Here is a 1,070-nt window from a genome sequence, read left to right as displayed (position 1 = left end):
CCCTGGAGGAACTTCTGGCCAAGAAAAAGGCTGAACTTGTTCTTAGAATTAATTAATCTTTGAAATGACAACTGATATTTGTTTTTTTTTTTTTTGAGACAGGAGCCTCAAGCTGTCCCCCTGGGGAGAGTGCTGTGGCATCATAGCTCACAGCAACCTCTAACTCCTGGGCTCAAGCAAGTCTCCTGCCTCAGCCTCCCAAGTAGTGGGGACCATAGGCACCCACCACAGCTCCTGGGGTTTTTTTTGGTTGCAGCCGTCATTGTTGTTTGGCAGGCCCAGGCTGGATTTGAACCTGCCACCTTAGGTGTATGTGGCTGGCGCCTTAGAAACTTGAGCCACAGGCACCGAGCCTGATATTTGTTAAGATCTAATTATAAACCAGGCACTTTATATGGAATGTCCTTAGAATTTAGAATTAGTTTGAAAAGCTTACTAGCCTACAAAACATTCCTTTAGCACCAGTGGATCATTCATTTACCTATCCAGAATACAAACTGTACATTCTTGGAATAGCTTAATACCCCAGTGTCTTGTTCTCTTTCCTCTGTCAACTTTCTATGCAAAGTTCTTATCAGGCCCTGAAAGTATACGTTGAATTCAAGGCAAAAGACAGAATACTTGTAACAGAAGCTCAGTAGGGTTGTTTGAAATCTCTTCATAGATTAAACTTACAGCAGATATGGGGAACAAGTTGTTGGGACAGATAGGAAGGACAAATGGTGAGGGGATATGTTTAGAAGTATCTCCTTGGCTTGTGGAGATGGCCATATGGGCTAAATTCATTTTGTATTATAGAGTTTAGGAGGATTTTTCTTTCAATATGCAATTAGTGTTTGGAGGAAATATTTTTGATGTTTGGGCGGTGCCTGTGGCTCAGTGAGTAGGGCACTGGCCCCATATACAGAGGGTGGCGGGTTCGAACTCGGTCCCAGCCAAACTGCAACAAACAAATAGCTGGGCGTTGTGGTGGGCGCCTGTAGTCCCAGCTACTTGGAAGGCTGAGGCAAGAGAATCGCCTAAGCCCAAGAGCTGGAGGTAGTGTGAGCTGTGATGCCATGGCACTCTGC

At 44.9% G+C, this 1,070-nt stretch overlaps 1 protein-coding gene across 1 annotated transcript in view; it reads left to right on the top strand.

Annotated features, from left to right (window-relative positions):
* Positions 1 to 1,070, top strand: part of DDX23 (DEAD-box helicase 23) — a 20,831-nt gene that overhangs the window by 9,093 nt on the left and 10,668 nt on the right. The gene's annotated exons all lie outside the window — the stretch shown is intronic.

The sequence above is a fragment of the Otolemur garnettii genome, unplaced genomic scaffold, assembly GCF_000181295.1.
Source record: "Otolemur garnettii isolate 467f Iridium unplaced genomic scaffold, OtoGar3 scaffold00070, whole genome shotgun sequence".
NCBI classification, from domain to species: Eukaryota; Metazoa; Chordata; class Mammalia; order Primates; family Galagidae; genus Otolemur; species Otolemur garnettii.
This window is presented reverse-complemented; position numbering and strand designations above follow the sequence as displayed.